We start from the raw sequence: 14,259 nt of genomic DNA on the forward strand, positions 1-14,259 counted from the left end.
CTTGCTTCAGCCTTCAGCTACCATCCATGCACTTATTCTAACAAAAAAAAAAAGCTACCATCCATGCACCAAAAGGCAGGCAGCAAACCTGTCATCCTGACTAACAGACACTGTCACACACACACACACAGAGCTTATGAACAACGGATTTTCCCTCACAAAAAAATAATATAAACAACAGATTTCATCTATATGTCCTAAACCAACAGATTTCAATGTAACCAGGAATAAGCTGAAAACGAATACTGTACGGCAACCTAGACCAACGTCCCAAGAAATGATGGCCGGAAGCAACAAGCTTAAGGATTATACTCATGGGCTGGGCTAATCAAATGTCCTCAGTCCCATGTGCAAATAAGATGGTTTTCTTGTGGTTTTAACCTTTCTTTGCTTGACTAACTTAGAAAATCTTTTTTCGGTTGTTGAGGAAAACCTAGAAAATCTTTAATACTACCAGGAGACTATTCAAGCATAACAGTAATACATTTGAGAAAGATTAGACGAGCCCTCTTTCTTAGGGCAGATCACACATGCTAATTAGCCTAAATGACTTCCGTTAAGGAAAAATAACCCCTGAATAGTTCTCACTTAAATTCTATGCATCAAAAGGGAGATGGGTCATTCCCGAATAGTTCTCACTAAAATTCTATGCATCAAAGTTTTCAGCGCAATTTGATTTGCATCTCTTCCCCAACAAGCTCGAATATTTCATCGATTCTGAAAATAAAATCAAGAGGTCAGCACCATCACAGTTTCACCAAAACTATATGATACAGCTTATTTTCGAAATTCAAGGTGCAAATTCGGGTATCCTTATAGGTTGTAAAATCCAAAAGCTAAAGCAGATGACATAATTACCTACTCGTCTTGATGTTCACATTAGCAAGCCAAGAGGTTAAATAAACCTGTAAAATAATAATCGAAAAGACACAACCCTTGTTAGAAAGCATGCTGACAGGAGCACAACACATTTGATCTAATTCAAAGATGGCGCTCTCATCCTTCAATTACATGAACCAGCTTAATGCCATCTCCACCAAACAAACAATTAAAGATATAAACACCAGGACAGAGATAGTTGTTTCTAAGTAATAAATGCAACACTATTGCAAAAATTGGATCAATACCCGTAAAACCTCATGGGATGGAGCATGGCCAGGTTGCCATGCCTGCAAGACTCAACCCTCCAATTCTCAGGCAGTGGGAAGCTGTCTCCAGAGCCCAGGCCAATACTCTGAAATTCGTACAATTCCCCGTCATATAGCTCATCCGACCATTCTAAAGAAGGATCTGCACCTCCTTTTGAGTTAATTGACAGGAGGTCCAAGACAATCAGTCTCTACATTAAAAATGATTTCCACTGTCAGGAATTTTCCAAAAGATCAGGAGAAACAGGGATGTAAAAAGAAGCATTTTCTAAGAGCACAAGCTAAAACATAGCAGAATTGTGTGACAACATACCTTCAATTGTAGCTCTGAAACAAACATCTCAACAAGCTCTTTGGCAAGGTTCTCTGAAATCAATTCGTGAATAAAAACAAATAAATATATTAGCTGTATCTTGCTGTATCAGGAAGATCTGATCTTGAGTAGCTATTTCAGAAAGAAATTTTGGATGAATCACTTTGAATATAACAAGATATTTATTCAGTTAACTTGATGTAATGTGGCAGTGCTACACTGAACAACTTCAAATTATTTTCTAACTATATAAAACTCACTTGACTTCCTGACCAAGTTGGATCTATTTCCCAAACTATACAGAATTGATTCGAAGAATGCATTTCTTGTCATGCCAAACACAAATGAAAAGAAAGTCCATCTGTCAATCCTACTATTTCAGAACAAAACTTTCTGAATCTCTTAAAATCAAGTAATGCCATGTCTAAAGGAAGGGAAAATAAAGATTATCGAACTTAATCCAGTTTTGCATTAAAAAATGTGAGTAACCCACCAAATTCTAACATGGACACCCATCTGTATACTGGAGCTCCCCCACCATCCCCTAAATCATTCAAATCATCCTGGCAGTCCGTAAATCGGACTAGTGGGCTGCCAGAAGATACTTTAGAGAAACACCGCATGGCATGAGAAGCTTTAACCAAGTCAGACACGGCATAGACCTATTACAGGGAAATAGGAAGAGCAGAAAAAGTCCGAACAACCATTAATGGCTTACAGGGTCCCGACTAAAAGGACATGAACAAGGATGGCCTTTGTATAAAAGCATTACCATCTCCTTGTAGGCTGATAGAAGCATCTCACGGCATTGCACCTGAACCAAGCAAGAAACATGAAAATGAGGGATCAACAAGAAAATTAAGCCATGCTGCTGAGGAGGATTGGCTGAGTTCCTGGCAACAGCGTAGCTACCTCCTTATGGGCCAATTTGGCGCTCGCCCTGTCGCGGATCCTGGGCATGTCCTTGAGCACTCCTAAATCCATCCCTGGCATGTAACTGACAAAGTGACAAGCCCAAGATGCGGTCAGTAACTAGATACTAAAATATCAAAAACTCAGGCATCGCTGAAACACAGAGCCAGAGAGGGGACAACCCACGGGAGAGGTTGGCGTTGACGAGCGCAGCAGCATGGGAGCAGCCATTGGCGGTGGCGGCCAGCCACCGGGTCTTGGCGGCATGCAGGCGCGACCACTGGTTGCGCAGGTTGCGCTGCGCTGCTGGGCGCCACTGTCGCAGAGACAAGGGAGACGGGGTTGGGGATGGGGAGGAGGGGTCGGCAGGGCGGCGTACTGGGGTGGCTGCACAGTCCTCCATTGTTTTGCCTAATGGAGTAAAGGACATCTCAGGTCCTAAACTATTCTGAGGCGGTGGCTGAGCCAGAAACAAATAATAGAGTGGGCCACCTACAAAAGAAATCGACATCACACAGTAATACGATATTGACCAAAAGAGCAATATGAATAGCTTAATCAAGTCTCACAACATTAGAGTTAACTAAATATATTTGAAATTTGCAAATATTACAACACAACACAACTAGGGCCTCGGTGATAATCGCACTTTAAAATTTACAAGAACCCATTAGGCCACAAGGTTGAGATTCAAACATGATCCTAAACCGATTAAATGTAATATGCGATGCATTACGGTGATTATCTCTAAAAAACTTCCACTACCTACGATAATGTGTTAAAAGCCAGTGAATTGGAGCGCCCTAAGAAGCATGTTTGATTAATTAGTGAGGATGGCTTAAATATGGGCACCCACAACCTCAAGTGTGCGCCCATTTCAGAAAAGAACAGTCTTGAAATAGACGGGGGTGCAATTTAAGTTTGAAACTGTGAACTTATTGCACTTTGTTAGCTTGTGGATGGCAAGTGAAGACAATTAGCACAATGCAAGAGATAAAGGTTCAAACAACTCAGGAACAAGTAGCAATTATCCTACCCGAGCTCGTCATCTAGATGGCCTGCCACTACAAGCAGGGTTAAATCATGAGAGTCTGCAAAGAAATAATCTTAACTAGCACAGGCAAAACCACATCTTTCATCTCCCACGAAACACTACCATTATCCAAAACCGAAACACTACCACAGAACTACAATCTCTAATCTAAACACTAGGACAGAGACTACATCGTCTTGTTACAATCAACGGACAGCTAAATCTCACGACAGATACCTCATGTCCCTCATACGGGCAGCTAAATCTCACGACAGATACCTCATGTCCCTCATACGGGCAGCTAAATCTCACGACAGATACCTCATGTCCCTCATACGGGCAGCAAATCAAGCAAAACTAGGACAGAATGAAGCTACAATGTTTCGATGCTAGCACAAGAATCACTCCCACCTCCTCGCTGAAGCCTAAAAATCACATCTTTCTCCCACATACACCTTCCGAAGAGGGGTACAGCTGAACAAATCTTGAAAGATGCAAAAGAGACGCGAGAGAATCCGCCTGGACCCTGCCGCGGCAGCTCTGAGCTCGGAGCTAAGAGGGAGGGGGCCAGGGGAAAGGTAAGTCCACGACAAAAAAAAAATGAAGGGAACAGCAAAGACCAAGCGTCGCGCATCTGCTGGAGCATCCCCAAATCCCCCCACGTCTCCCTCCCCACTAGCAGACGCCCGGATCCCGGAGCACCGAGCAAAGAGCAGCTCAAGCTAAGCTCCAACCAACGCTCGACCACGAGCACGAGCTAAGCTGAGCTGAGCCCAAGCTCGAATCGACAGAAACCACCGCGGCCGTCACGCGCGAATTACCCACCACGCGCCCCCAAAAACCAGCGGCCAATCGAGCGCGGGAGGCCGCGCGGCCCCGAGATCGACCGCCGGGGAGCTCCCAATTGGGCCACCCACGCAGATCCCCCGAGAGGAAGAAAGAAAAAAAAACTAAAACTCCCCACACCCGAGAGCAATTCCCCCGGCTCCAGCGGCCGCCCCGATTCACGCGCGGCGTACGGGCGAGCGGCGAGCGGCGAAGGCGGAGGCCCCCCGCGAATTCCGGGCCGATTCGTGCGAGACCTACGTTGATCGGCGCGTGCGGCCGTGCGGGCGGGCGGATCGGATCGGTGCGCCCGTCGGCCCTGGGCCGCGGCGCGGCGCGGGGGGTGGAGGCTCCCCGCGGGGGAGCGGACGGCGGGTGTGTGTGTGTGTGTGCCGTCGGCCAAATGGCGAGGGTTTGGAGCTCCGGGGCGGGGCGATCCGGGCCGTCGGCCGGCTGTGGGCCCGGTCCGGGGCGATCCGCGCCGTTGGATCGGGGACGGGGAGCGGGTAACGGCGTTAGGCCTCGGTTGGCAGGATGCTTTTAGAGGAAAATCCCCGAGAGGGGCAGAAACCTCACACAACCTCGGACGCCCATTTGATAAAAGGGTTTGCTTAGCCGAATCCCCTCCGCCCTCCTTCAATCCCTTCCTATCCATGTGTTTCAGGATCCTCCTCGAGAAACTGGTGAAAGCAAAGCTCCGAAGATTTGAGAGGATTGGATGGAAAGAAGGGATACATCAAATCCCCTCAAATCCCTTCAAATCCCCTTCTTCCCAAACCTCCCCAATCCACTTCTACCAAACAAAGCCTCAGCGGAGCGCTATAGGAGCAGCCCCTCCGACGCCCGTGAGCCGTCGTGCCTCGGCCTGTGGCCACGGCGCTCCAGGCTGTCACGCATGGCCCCACAACCACCCTCGGATGCGGCGTGGCACGCCAGTGCCGGCGAGACCCGCATTAGGCCCTCCCGAGTTGCCAGGCCTCGGCAGTGTTGGCGGTCGGGCCTCCTCTCCTTCGGTCGCGAGGAAGGAGAAGACGAGCCAGGGGAGGGACGAGAGAGAGGAGAGAGAGAGACGGGGGGCCGCTCGTCGGAGAGAGAGAGAGAGAGAGAGAGTAGATAGGGCCGGTCCCAGTCGTCAGCGAGAGTTAAGATAGTCAACCCGGGCCCAGCTCCTGTTAAGTGGAAACGTATTTGTACAAATACGCTTTCTGACTTTCAAAGCGTACTTGGGTGCAGTTTCGGAGGTAAACACGCTTTCGGTTCACTGAAAGCGTAAACTCTGAAAAGGTGCCTTCTCCTTTCTCAGCCGCCAACCGAACCTACTGAATTGTGAACGTTCACCCGTTAAGGACTAAAACGGATATATTTTTGTATGTTTATCACTTAACGAATAAACGGGCGTATCTTTGCGACCGTAACTCTGATTGAGGTAAAACCAGCGCCCACGCTTTCGTCTCGTTGAGCCCGTTTCAATAGTACCATTTTCGCATCATCACAGTAGAAATGATTGTTTTGCCATTGCCCTCCGATCGAGCCCTTCGAGAGAGAACCCTTCCGACAAACCCTTCCGTGAGATGGTCGCGCTTCTTCCCGACGTATTCATCAACCCCAGGCAAGCCAACCTCTTATCATGAGCTCCAGACTTGTGTGATGATTTTGCTTGCACTCTGCGTGTTCATCTGTATCACCTGTTAGTCTGCACTTGCATACACCTGTTAGGACATCCGTGTTATATGTTAGCATTACTTCTCATCTAATGCCATGTCTTGTTTACATATTACCATACTAATAATAATATTGTTAATAACATTGACATGTTAGTACTAGGGTCTGATCTCATGCCATGATTATCAACACTATTGTTTGCTATGCTATTGTTCAACACTTATATTTGTCGAGGTAATGGAACGATGATGGATAAGTTGAGTTGAAAATGCAACCTAGTTGGTTGATCTTGAGTCAGCTGTCCAGGCTTACCCGTGCAACCACATTTGCCGGTATAGGACGACCTTGAATTGGTCTGATTGCGTCCTCTTTCACCGGTACCTCCAAAGTGCGAGGGTTATGCACACGCGCTACCCTGATCAGATAGGCAGTGATAACCGTGTGAGCTAGTTGAGTTGTTTTGTGCCGGCGTCCCCGTTTGGGACAGTTTAATTTAGCCACGACGGTGGCAGGTGTCAAGGCAGGACTCCGGGGGAGGATGAATGTCGGTGGTATGATGGAAGAGTCACGGGTCAGACAAGGTTCGTTGGAGCAACACTGGTCCACCCAAATGGGATCACGAGGTCAGTGCTCCATGGTGTGGGTAAAGTGTGCAACCTCTGCACAGTGTAAGAATCTATTCGGTATTGGACAGCCCGACCATACCTCACTAGGTGGTCAACCATAACAATGATAACAATGATGGAAGAACTCATCTGGCATGGACATCAGAGGATGTCGGGAACATGATATGTTAGCCAAGATATGGCTATATGATGAGTGGTCAGATGACCATATGATTTGGAAGGGATTTGGATCCGTTCAGGTTGGATTACGAGTATATCGAGGGTTGTGGGACAACCCGGAAGAGAGTAAGTTGACATTCGGTAATAGTAAGTAATTTAATCACTTGTAGTGATCTTTGCCATGCTAGTTATGTAGATTACATGCTTGATCCATGTTTTCCTGTTAATTCCATGCCATGCTTAGAATAATTCTTGTATAACATAGGGCTAGCTTTGTCATCTGCTTGTTTGGATGATATGTATTTGGTTCTCTCGCGAGTATATTCAAAGTACTCACCTGGCCTTGCACGTGGCCAGTTGCACGAGAAGACTCGTCGTGCTCGATTGTAACCCAGCCAGTCCTGCGAGTTATGGAGCCCAGCCAGAGACGTCATTGCCGCTGAATCAAGATCCCTGTTGCCATTTAGTAAGCTCTGGAATTATGTAATATTGTTGTAAGCAACAGTTTGTAATACTCCATTATATTATAAAGCCATTTTTGCCTGGAATTGTTGTATCATGTATTTGCCGTGCATCCAGTCTTATCCTAGGGACGGGTGTGCGTCGGCCCTCTATCGGGGTGCCACAAGACTTGGTAGCAGAGCCAGGCTGGCTATAGGTTACCCTAGCACCAAGACCACCCCGGGTTCGACCGGTAGTGAGCCAATAGATTTGACCCCTCTCTGGCACCCGACATGGTCACTATTGATCAATAGGCGGCGCAGTCGGAATGGACGTGTCCCTACCCAGTTGTCCGCCCACCCAACCACTCTATATTGCACCATGACCCTACCCAGTTGTCGGCCGTGCCGGCGTATCTTCTACCCGACACGAGAAGGATCCACGCCATCTTGGTGTGTTCCAGCCCGACTGCCGATTTAACCCCTCCCACTGGTGAGCCGCCGCTCTCTCCATCTAGTAAGCCAGATCCTTGCAAGAGAACCCAGGCTAGAATCCCCAAACCAGCAGCCATGGCCAGTTCTTCTAAAACACCCACTTTCCATAGTCGAACCTTGCCTAATGGTTATCCTGGCTTTCCGCCCATCCTTTCGAGTATGCTCACCCGAGCCCTTGGCCGTAGTAAGCCTCCAGTGTATTTGGTGTTCCAATCGGAACCCGTTCCCCATCTTTGTCGATTCTATGCAAAGGTGCATATCAACCTAGGTCGTTGCCGCTGAATCAAGATCTCTGCTGCCATTTAGTTAGCTCTGGAGTTATGTAATATTGTTGTAAGCAACAGTATTGTAATACTCCATTATATTATAAAGCCATTTTTGCCTCGAATTGTTGTATCATGTCTTTGGCGTGCATCCGGTCTTATCCTGGGGACGGGCGTGTGTCGGCCCTCTATCGGGGTGCCACAGTAATGAATCATTTTCCATTCGAAGATCATCATATGACATTCTCAACTTCTCAAGATCAAGCTTCCTTTGAAGAAATTCATAGGATAGCTTCTCATGATCAGCCAAGAGTGTAACATGACGATCTTGAAGACTATCATACCTAGACTGAAGACTTTTAGTATCTTCCGTGAGGATTTGAGTCCGATTCATTTCATCATTCAACATGTCATTGCTTTTGTCTAGCAGTTTCCGAAGCTTTTCAATGGCACTTTGTTGTTAGTAGCAATGTTGGCAAGTTTATAGTAACTGGGTTTTGAAATTCATCAGGTTAACAGTCACTAGAATCAGAGGAGGATGAGTGGCTTGGTACCTTTGAACCTTTTGCCATGAAGCAATAGGTGGGAGCGATGTCATCTTCACTGTCATCAGTGTTGTTGATGTTGTCATTTTCTTCAGAGTTGAAGGTGGACTTGCTGACGAATGTAGTAGCTAGTGCAAGACTTCCCACACCAGATTCAGACTCCACTACATAACCTTCTTCTTCCTCACATTCCTCAAATTCTTCTTCAGAATCCATTTCCTTGTTGATGAGTGCCTGATACGTCTCCGTCGTATCTACTTTTCCGAACTCTTTTGCCCTTGTTTTGGACTTTAATTTGCATGATTTGAATGGAACTAACCCGGACTGACGCTGTTTTCAGCAGAATTGCCATGATGTTGTTTTTGTGCAGAAATAAAAGTTCTCGGAATGACCTAAAAATTTACGGAGAATTTTTCTGGAATTAATGAAAAATACCTGCGCAAAGATCCACCGGAGGGGTGAGCGAGTGGGCCACAAGCCCAGGGGGTGCGGCCACCCCCCTGGTCGTGCCATGAGGGCTTGTGGGGCCCACGAGGGTCCACCGCCTCCAACCTCAGCTCTATATATTCCGTTTCGCCCGGAAAAAAAATCAGAGAGAAGGATTCATCGCGTTTTACGATACGGAGGCGCCGCCACCTCCCGTTCTTCATCTGGAGGGCAGATCTGGAGTCCGTTCTGGGCTCCGGAGAGGGGAAATCGTCGCCATCGTCATCATCAACCTTCCTCCATTGACAATTCCATGACGCTCTTCACCGTTCGTGAGTAATCTCATCGTAGGCTTGCTGGACGGTGATGAGTTGGATGAGATCTATCATGTAATCGAGTTAGTTTTGACGGGGATTGATCCCTAGTATCCACTATGTTCTAAGATTGATGTTGCTACTACTTTGCCATGCTTAATGCTTGTCACTAGGGCCCGAGTGCCATGATTTCAGATCTGAACCTATTATGTTGTCACCAATATTTGTGTGTTTTAGATCATATCTTGCAAGTTCTAGTCACCTACTATGTGTTATGACCCGGCAACCCCGGAGTGACAATAGCCGGAACCACTCCGGGAGATGACCATACTATGAGGAGTTCATGTATTCACCAAGTGTTAATGCGTTGGTCCGGTTCTTTATTAAAAGGAGAACCTTAATATCCTGTAGTTTCCATTAGGACCCCGCTGCCACGGGAGGGATGGACAATAGATGTCATGCAAGTTCTTTTCCCTAAGCACGTATGACTACATACGAAATACATGCCTACATTAGATTGACGAACGGGAGCTAGTTACTTATCTCTCCGTGTTATAGTTGTTACATGATGAATCACATCCGGCATAATCATCCATCACCGATCCACTGCCTAGGAGTCTTTTACTACTGGTCCTTGCTATGTTACTTTGTTGCTACTGCTGTCACTACTGCTGTTACTTGCTACTTTGCTGCTACCTGTTGCAAGACTTTTCTGGAGCCATAGCCGGGGAAGCATTATTCTCAAGAATAGTCCCCTGTAAACGTGCTATTTTCTGGCGACATTGATACAACAAGTTAGGAATAGTCTGCCGTCAACAGACCCTTTTCTGGCACCGTTGCTATCATACCACTTTGCTACTGATACTTTGCTTGGAGACACTAATCTTTCAGGTGTGGCTGAAATTGACAAACTCAGCTGCTAATACTTGAGAATATTCTTTCGCTTCCCCTTGTGTCGAATCAATAAATTTGGGTTGAATACTCTACCCTCGAAAACTGTTGCGATCCCCTACACTTGTGGGTTATCAGTGCCCGAGCCTTTCTGAAGCTGGTCTTCTTGTGCGATGAGGACTTTGAAGATGAAGACTTTGAGGATTTATTATTTTTCTTCGAGTCGTTAGAACTTTCATCCTTGTACTTCTTCTTCTTTGATTCCTTCACCCAGCAAGGACAATCAACAATGTAGTGACCGGATTTCTTGCATTTATGGCATGTTCTCTTCTTGTAGTCTTCGGATGAAGATTCTGATTTCCTCATATCTCTTCTTGAAGACTTTACGAATCGGCCACACTTTGTGAACTTCTGGAATTTCCTCACGAGCATAGCAAGTTCGTGACCAAGTTCTTCAGGGTCACGAAGACTGCAGTGAGACTCTTCTTCTTCAGATGAGGAAACAACTCTTGTCTTCAGTGCACGAGGTCTTGAGTAGTTTGGTCCATACAACTCTCTCTTTTCTTATCGTTGAAATTCATGAGTATTGAGTCTCTCAAGTATATCAGCAGGATCAAGCATCTTGTAGTCTCTTCTCTCTTGAATCATCATAACCAGTGTATCAAACGATGGGTCAAGAAATCGTAGCAGTTTCTTCACCACTTCATGGTCTGTGTTGTCTCTAGCTCCCAGAGCTTGCAGTTCATTTGAGATATCAGTGGGGCGATCAAAGGTATATTGGCAGCTTTCATTGTCAAGTCTCTTGAAACAGTTGAAGAGATTGCGAAGAACATCAACTCGAGAGTCACGTTGTGTTGAGACTCCCTCATTGACTTTGGACATCTTGTCCCACATAAGCTTCGCAGAGCCCAAAGCACTCACTCTGCCATACTAACCTTTTCTCAGATGCCCACAAATGATATTCTTTGCTTGCGAGTCAAGTTGCTTGAACTTCTTCACATTAGCACGAGAGATTGTTGCAGAAACTTGAGGAACACCATTTTCCACAATGTATGAGAGGTCGTTGTCAATTGTTGGAGATGCATTTGCATCTTGGTCTTCGAGTAGGGGAAGTCCTTTACTTTGAAGGTGGGACATCCCGCAGTAACCTTGATCATACCTGCGGTCAACATAACTAAAACTCCAGGCGGTTAAACCAAAATCACACATAACAAGGGTGTACCTTTCTCTGATACCAATTGAAAGTGCGTTAAGTTGACTAGAGGGGGGGGGGTGAATAGGCGATTTTAAAAAATTCATCACTCAGGAAATTCCTAACGAGCAAAGTCCTCACTCATGAATCACGTGCAGCAAAAAAAGTACTCAGACAGAAATGTAAAACAAGTTATAGCAAAGTACTTAGCGTGAATAAAACAGTTCGGTTCGCACATGACACAAGTATTGGATAAGCAGGTGATGAATAACTCAAGTGAAGAATTTGAGGTGAGGAAATTGATGAAAGTCTTCAGTTAAATTCTTCAAACACTATAGGTGAAAGTCTTCAACATGCAATAGATGAAATGAAAGGAGTTGAGGAAATAGAACCAGTTGCTCGATGAAGACAGTGTTTGATGACCCAGTTCCAACTGCTGTGACAGTCGTACATCTAGTTTGGAGCGGCTAGGTATTGAAACCTAATGACACACAGTCTTGAGACACACAGTCCTACCATATTCTCCTTGAGATAAGGACACACAGTCCTCGCCCAACACTCGTGGTAAGTCTTCACGATAGACTTCCAAACCCTCACAAACTCGGTCACCCGGCGATCCACAGTTGACTCGCGGATGCTCTAGACCATGACGCCTAACCGTCTAGAGGATGCACATTCCTCAAAGGTAACGAACCTTAGTTCCACACAGGAACAAACTCTTGAGTGATGCTCAATCACTTGGGTTTTGGGTTTGGTTTGGGTGTTTGGGGTTTTTCCTCACTTGATGATTGTCACTCACACACCTTGAGGAATTGGGTTGCTCTAAATGACAAGTGACAGTTTCTCTTGGAGCAGCCAACCAACTAGTGGTTGTGGGGGGTGGCTATTTACAGCATGCGAGCATCCCAAGATGATATGACATAAATGCCCTTAATGATATGACCGTTGGGTGGATAAGATTTGCGACAGGTGGCGCGCGGCGCGACAACGGTCAGAACTTTCAACTGTGAAAGTCCTCGTGTCTCTCATATTCCTCACTAGAGGATCTGGTAGGTGTAGGTTTTAGTTGATCATCATGAGGAAATTTATTCCATAGTTTTACCTCGACCCCCTTTAACAGTACGGTGTTCCTATGACTCAAGAAAGAAGAAAATGAAATGGAAAGAGTAAATCTCCAAGCTTCAAAGTCTTCAGACCATTTTCTTCACGACACACTGAATTCCCCATCTTCAATATCTTCATGAGAAATATCGATCTGTTTGCAATTTATTTGCGGTCAAAGTCTTCAAGGAATAACCAAAGTCTTCATCCGAAGACATTCATTTTTAGGGGTCGGTATTCATCGAATAACTCAAACTCCTTAGTGACTTATAGAGCCTGTGTACACTCACAAACATATCAGTCTCTTAACCTATAAGTCTTCAACCCACCAAAATCACTAAGGGGCACTAGATTCACTTACAGTTCCTAAGTCATTCTACCCCCTCTAGTCATTACTCTAACAACATGATCATTCAGATTATCATTCATTTCAGCATGCAAATCATTTTGCGACTTAGCAACTTAGTGTAATTGAGTATGAACCATGGAAGCATGTTTACCTAGACCATTAACATCATTAGCAATTCTTAACATTAAGTCACTCAAGCAATCAACCATCATGGCATTTCATTATAGTTGATCCTTAACATACATATAAAATATTCTTGCTTAACAACGGAATTATCAAATTCATCCATGCATTGCTCAACAATTTTATTATAAGGTATATCACTTTCATTAATTCAACTGAGAGAATTTAGCTCTACTACCTGTGTAGGTATGTCAAGTCCATGTACCTTTTCAATAGGTGGTAAAGTCTTAACATCTTTATATTTAATACCTTTTTATTTCATAGATCTCTTGGTTTCTTGCATATATTCTAGACCGAGGAATAGAATATATCTATTCTTTTGGATAGGTTCTGTTGGTGGTTCAGGAAGTGTCCAATCATTAGCATTCTTCAATATATTCTTTAATAATTCTTCAGCTTGTCTGATAGTTTGTTCCCTAAAAACACAACCAGCACAACTATCTAGGTAGTCCCTAGAAGCATCGATTAGTCCATTAGAAAAGATATGAAGTCTTACATTTTTCTTAAGAGGATGATCAACCAAAGATTGAATTATCTGGAGAAGCATCCCCCAAGATCGAGGGAGATTCTGTTTTTCAATTTGCACAAAGTTAAATATTTCGTGTAAAGCAGCTTGTTTTTGATGGACAGGAAAATATTTTTGAGAGAAGTAACATATAATATCCTCGGGACTATGCACCAACCAGGAGCAAGTGTATGAAATCATTTGTTAGCATCACATTTTAGTGAGAAAGGAAAACGTTTAAATACGTAAAAGTAGTGGATTTTTTCCTCATGAGAAAACAGGGAGGAAATATCATGCAACTTGGTAAGGTGCGCCACAACAGTTCAGTTTCATAACCCTGAAAAGGATAAGATTATACCAACGTAATTAACTTAGGATCAATAGAGAATTCATGATACTTATCAGTAACACATATAGGAGAAGTAGCAAATTTAGGATCACATTTCATTTTTTCCATCATAATTTTTTCTTTCAATCTGCATAGCAGTTTTCATAAACATCTCTATCATTACTAGCAAAAAACTCTCTAGCTATCTCCCCATCCACAACATAACCCTCAGGTATGTCAGGCATATCATACCGAGTAGGAGATCTAGGCATAATTGGTGAATCATAGTTTTGAGAAGTTTCGCCATATTCAATTTATATAGATCTAGCAATATGAGCATCAAGTAATTCACCAAATGACACATTTTCAGTTTTATCTATCATAGTAAGAGCATTATCATGAGCCTCATGAAATTTAGAAGTGGCATCATCAAGTACTCGCGACATATCACAACAAACAACAAGTGGTGGTGTCGCAAGCCTACTCAAAACAGAAGGTGAGTCAAGTGCAGAGCTTGATGGGAGTTCCCTACCACCTCGTATTAGAGGG

The 14,259-nt window shown here is 44.8% G+C and overlaps 1 pseudogene; it reads right to left on the minus strand.

Annotated features, from left to right (window-relative positions):
- Positions 1-443: 443 nt before the first annotated feature.
- LOC123444168 lies at positions 444-5,299 on the minus strand (annotated as a pseudogene).
- Positions 5,300-14,259: the final 8,960 nt, after the last annotated feature.

The sequence above is a fragment of the Hordeum vulgare genome, chromosome 3H, assembly GCF_904849725.1.
Source record: "Hordeum vulgare subsp. vulgare chromosome 3H, MorexV3_pseudomolecules_assembly, whole genome shotgun sequence".
Lineage (NCBI taxonomy): Eukaryota > Viridiplantae > Streptophyta > Magnoliopsida > Poales > Poaceae > Hordeum > Hordeum vulgare.